This window comes from Prosopis cineraria, unplaced genomic scaffold, assembly GCF_029017545.1.
Source record: "Prosopis cineraria cultivar Desert tree isolate PC_DT_omini unplaced genomic scaffold, ASM2901754v1 PC2, whole genome shotgun sequence".
In the NCBI taxonomy this organism is placed as follows: Eukaryota; Viridiplantae; Streptophyta; class Magnoliopsida; order Fabales; family Fabaceae; genus Prosopis; species Prosopis cineraria.
Window position 1 is genome coordinate 37,525,535 of NW_026555333.1, and position 6,189 is coordinate 37,531,723.

Consider the following 6,189-nt stretch of genomic DNA (forward strand, 5'->3'; position numbering starts at 1 on the left):
TAAAATAAAATTGAGTTTTAAAAGTGTGTTTGATATGTTAGAAAAAATAGATAAAATCCGTACATTATTTTTATTTGGCATGTAAGATATGGAAATAGAATTATACATAAAAGACAAAAATACCCTTAAAAATTAAAATTAAAATAAATATATATTAAAAGCTTGATTGTGCTTTTAATTTCCTCATGTATTTAGTATATAAATCAAATATTATATATAATGGTAAATATATATAATACAAATATATATTATAAATATACAAATATATATAATACTATATTATATATATATATTATATAATTTATATAAAGACTTTATGTCCATGGTAACACCAGAATAAAGAACACAAAAAAAAGTAGCTAAAAAAGAAAAAAAAGCTAACGAAACAAATTTAGCTGCTGTCAATTTTTTTTTTGGTTGAAGTCAACCACCACATTTTGAAGATCAGAAGCATCTGATGCACACAAGGCTCATGCTCAAGATTTACAGGGCAAAGTTGTGAATTCAATTTTTTATGATGATAAAATTGTCTTGAAAAATAGGATTCTATGAAATTGGTCCAGATTCCATAGCTTTAATTAGGGAATTCAATTCAGGCTTTTTTCATGGAATTAGGATTCATGGGAGTTCTAATTTATATGTACCAGACATCTTTTTGTTAAGATTCCTACCCCAATTTCATTTCCATCCTTAAGATTCAACTCTACCAAACAGGGCCTTAATCTTTTCTTCTTTCGTGATCCTATTAAAAAAAAATTTTGACTTGCTTATATAGTCTTTACAATTGCAATAATGACAAAACTTGAACTTAAATAATTTTTATTTGTTTATTTTAAATTTTTATTAATTAACCTCATATTAAAATATGCAAGAAATAATTTTTAATTTTTTAATATTTATTAATTTAAATTAATCATTATTTTTTGTGACTTGGTATTGCTTAATCATTTAATTATTTATATATATGCATATAAATATTTAATCTTTAATTATTTATATAACAGTAATTGTATTTTAAATTTTTTAAAAATTACTGTATCCACCTATCATGCCGTATTGTATACGATACTTATACCTATAATCAACATACCAGCAAAAACAAGAAGGAATGTTCAAATTTATTTGTTGGCTGCCTTATGACCACATTCAAGAACAACAACCCAAAAAAATAAAAAAATCAACGGCAACAATGTGGTTAAGATTCCATATTTTTTCTGCCTAAAAAAATTACAGGCACAACATTTCAATTGAAGATTTAAAGACATGAGATGTCAGTGTGAGGATTCAAATTGCATTCATATCCCAGATAAAATCAATTGCAGATTTACACCTATATCGTTCTGGTAATTCAATACATATACATGCCTTGAGCTTTTGTTTGGATCTGTGTTTTGGAAGCTCAACATGCATTTACAAACCCGAAGCACAGTTAACCCATTTGAAAAACAAACAAGGCATGGAAAAATTGAAACTATGTTCTTCCTCTAAACCACGTTACTAGAGAAGTAACCAAGGCACTACTACTTTTTTTTTTTTTTACCGGATGGCACTACTTCTACGTTGAAAATGTCTATTGAAAGTATTAATTGCAAAATCAAAAATTTGCAACAACCAACAACGCCCTCATCTCCTTTCCATGTCTGCTTCTCCTCTTTATTCTTGATTGAGGTAACAATCCCAGTTACAAAAGTGTGAATTCAAAAAACAACAACTCCAGTTCCAAAAATCATTACAATCCAGAATTTACATTCAGAAACAACAAACCCAGCAAAGTACTATGATATGATTTAGGGCCCGTTTGGTTTTCTTTCGTTTCACATTCAAAAAGTAAAATTTTATTTTCAAAAAATTGAAAATTATTTGAGTAAAATATCTTATAAAAAAGCACATTCTGAAAGTACATTCAAACAATAGCTAAAAGTATATTTCTAAAATATACTATTCGAAGTTTTTGAAAAGTGAATTTAAAAAATAAAATGTTATTTTATCATTCGGCCCCAAGTTTAATCTCTTATTTTTATTTAAAAAATATTTAATTCATTAAAAATATAATTTTTATTTCAATAATAATAATTAGGTATCAATTTTTTAGCATTATAAATTGAATAATTAATCATGTTAATTTTTAGTATTAATGTATAATAAAAATTGTAAATCTTCATTGCATTTTCTAAAATTATAAATTAAAAAATATAAATAATTAGAGATCAAATTTTTAGCATTATAGATCAAAATTTATATTATTTAAAATCTTTATCACATTTTTTTAAATATTTTAAATATATTACATTTGTATAATAAAAATTATAAATCATCATAAATCAATATCCTTTTTGATAATTGTATATTTAAAAGCATATTTCACTATTATAAATCAAATAACTTTCAGTATATCAAATTGAATTTTAAAAAAATATGTTCAAATATAAATTTCATTACGACAACTGACTTTTATTAAACTGATTTTTACCCAATTGACTTTTACTAAATAAACTTTTGACAAACTGAAAATCAAACGCACACTTAATGTAACCTATTTAGCCCATCATAGCATTTTTATAGGCCTTACAATTTAAAAAGAAAAAAGGAAAAACCATAAATATAACAGAAGTCTTTTTGGTAGGTTTAGTTTTCCATAGCACACTCGTAAGTTCCGCTTATACTTTTTAAAACTTGTTTACACATAAATGCTCAATGACAAAACCAAATTTGAAACCGAAACCTTAACAACTATGTGCAGAAAGTTGCAAAAGAAAAGGCACAAACCACCAAGGCATTCATACATAGGCTAAAATATTTATGCACAAGCACAGCTAGGGAAGAATCAAGGGGAAAGAGATACTTACGTTGCCGATGACCGAGCCCACCCTTGATGGCAAAGCAAGGGAGTCAAAATCAGACACAGAAAGGCCGACGTTAAATTTGCATCGGTTTCCTGACAGAATCCTCAGGCTTTTGGTGGTTTAAGGGTAAAACTTTATGTATTCTGCGTACCGCATGATCCCAGGAAAGAAAAGAACGGACCAAGTGATTGAAATGGATCACGTATGAAATAACACATGCAGATAGTAAACCCACCGAAAACAATATACAATCCCAGTGTCACAGCCAACAGTCATGCTCATATGGCTATAAAAGGCATGCGAGGTGAAATCCAGCAAAGTGGATGATTCGATCCGTAGATCAAGTGTGCAAGTAAAACCATCAGCAGAAGAGAATTTAGGAGGGAAGTCAATGTTAGGGATAATCCAGAACAAGAATCATTCAAAATAATCAAAAAATCATAAGCCTCGTAGTATAAACCAGTGAACTGACGAAGTCCTGAGACGGTCTATAAAGCTAGGCTTTCCAGGGTTAGGGGCCTCTAATATGTCCTTCTCTAATACCCCTTATAATGTCCCAAATTTTCAATTTTATTTTTTATTTTTCTATGGATCATTGACTTTTACATAAAATAAAAAATATTTGGATATCTTGATATCCCAAAATGATGAAGATTTATATTTTTTATATTTTTTTAAAAATAAAAGAATGTATTTGTGATATTTTTCTTTAAAAAATCATAAAAAAATATAAATCTTTATCATTTTGAGACATCAAAATATCTAAATGTTTCTTATTTTACGTAGAAGCCAATGATTCATATAAAAATAAAAAATGAAATTAAAAACTTAAGACATTATAAGGGGCAGCACATTAGAGGCACATAGCCGGGAGGTGATAGAAAGAAAGCTACTGTGTATAGAGAAGACATTAATTGCGAACATCGCCGACGTCGTCGCCGAGGGAAAGGAAAACGAAGATAATTTCTCAGTCAGGCTGTAGACTTCTCGTGATCTGACACAATTTTGGTGATCAGATTTTTATGAACTTAGGGAGACGAGGGGCATGGGGAAATGCAGAAGCATCCGCATTGGCTCCGCCATCTTCGTCCATCCCGTCACTGGCCTCCAGTCCAAGTCCAACACCTCTCCATTGGCAGCGGCTCCTTGAATCACTCTTCTATCATTCTCTCCGAATCTCCAAACTTCGATTTTAAGAAGCTCGAGTGGAACCTTTAAGCTAATGAAATGGGAGAAGTAACAACGTTCTTCAATTAATCAGAATTTGTTGGACGACCGGAATGAAACCAGAGAAACAACAATACTTACTAAGGCTTTCGATTGTGGCTCCTTTCGTTTTTCCATGGCCAAGGAATGAGAGAATTCCCTGCTACGCTTCTGTTTTGAATTGATGCTTGTGCGGGATCCAGGAGGCAAGTGAAGAATAGCTTGCTATCCTCATGATTAGATAAATAAAAAGCCCTCAATTTATTAAATAAAAAAATTAAAAAAGTGGGGGCGCCAAAGGAAACTTTTGCCCGTTCAATGGTAAAATTTGAATGATTTTTATCTTTAATTTAAAGTCTTAACCATTAAGATTAAGAATCTTTTCTAAACCAAAAAAAAAATTTTGAATAAACTTTTATCTTTAAATTTTGAACCCAAGATTTACCCAAAAAAAAGGAGGAAATGATAATAAAATCTCATCAGATATGTAAATGACAATTAAGCCTCTCAAAACATCATAATTCATTTAAAATCTTTTGATATCTTTCTATCATTAATGATTTTAAATTAAATCACTAAATTAACTCTTATTTAAAATAAAAAATAATGAGTCTACATAGAAAGTTGTAATTTTTTATTTAATTTTTATAATTTATAAAATAAAATTTATTATTGTTTAAATAAAAATTTTGATTAGTTATTTTCAGAATTTGAACTTGTAAAAAAAATTATGTTAGAAATTGTAATTTTCTATTCAATTCTTACAATTCATTGAATCAAAATTGTCATTGCTTAAACAAAAGTTATAATTAAAATTAGTTATTTTCATAACTTGTTTATCAATAATAAAAGAAATTTTATGTGGAAAGTTAGTTTTTCTTGTTAAATTTTTACAATTTACAAAATAAAAGTTGTAATTAAATAAGAGCTGTGTTTAAGAAATGGAGTCAGACCTCATTATTTTTATTTTAAATAAAGAAAAATTTAGTTATTTAACCTAAAATTATTAATGTTAGGAAAGTACTCAAAAACATCAAAAAAATTATGACATTTCAAGAAACCTACTTGTCATGTATATATTTTAGTGGAATTTTATTCTCATGTTCTCAAAAAAATATCATTGAACTCAAAGCTAGGTTAGAGTCTGAATTTTGCATTGATTCTATTAATTTTTAATATTTAATATTTTTAAATTTATTAATATTAAATGATTAAATATTATTATTAGTTTTTTAATTTAATTGTTATTAATAATAATTAATTTTTTAAATTTAAAAATGTACAAACTTTTTGTGAATGGAGGAAAAAGTGAAAGGAAAATAAGAGGAAAAAAAATTAGGAGAGAAATCTACAGAAAGTGGTCAAAAAAATTGCCATTTTTGACAATTTTTTCAACTAATTTTCTTTTATCCCTATTTTTTCCATCCAAATCAAATGTAAAAGTTTAAGTGAGTTGAGGTGGGTCTTGGAAGTGAAAATATATAAAAAATTACTAAAATAATGGAAAAAATTTAATAACTTAGTTTTCCACTAAAGTATAATAAGTGAATTTGAAATTTGAAGTTAAAAATAAGTGACAAGTATTGATAATAAAGCTAGTGATCATATTTAGGACATTTATTCATTCAAAGAGAAATTAATCTTTATAGAGAAATACTTAGATAGACTAAGTATACCACATTATTTATGATATGTCCAATTAAAATTCTTTAAGTAATATAAATAAAATTTTGTGTGATATTTTTTTAATTGATTTTATTCTTATAACAAAATGTATATTTAATTTTTAGGTTAAAGTTTAATTTTGCCTTCATACTTATTTTTTAAGAGCGCTAGACATCTTATAATTATTTATTCTTTCAAACATATTTATTTGATAGGTTCAGAGTGTGAAGTTAGATTTGAGATGATTTATCATTGTTATTTTATTTTAACTATATTTATCTATTTGAAATTCAAATCAAATAATATAAAATGGAGTAATCAAATTATTTTATATTTTCATACAATAATAAAATTAAACTTTGGTTATATTTTGACTAGACCATCTTGAAAAATAAACTAATGAAATATATTATTAGTTATGAGACAATTATATAATATTTTCAGATTTACAGCATTTTCTCTCATTCAGTTTGTT